Here is a 224-nt window from a genome sequence, read left to right as displayed (position 1 = left end):
CAACTCTTTAGTCAGATGAGGAAGAGAGAGAATTTAGCAGCGATTTCTTTGGAAAAACTCTATCAAACCTTCAATGGTGGATCTGGTCTAATGAGGAAGAAAGAGAGAAATGTCGGCGATTGTTTGGGAAAACTTCTATCATTCCTTCAACAATGTTTCAATCTGGTCCGATGAGAACGTGAGAGAGCAGAATCCGGCGATTGCTGGTGAAAACTCCGGTCATT

This window comes from Morus notabilis, unplaced genomic scaffold (assembly GCF_000414095.1).
Source record: "Morus notabilis unplaced genomic scaffold, ASM41409v2 Scaffold70, whole genome shotgun sequence".
Lineage (NCBI taxonomy): Eukaryota > Viridiplantae > Streptophyta > Magnoliopsida > Rosales > Moraceae > Morus > Morus notabilis.
The sequence above is the reverse complement of the archived record's forward strand: the minus strand, read 5'-3'. Positions refer to the sequence as shown.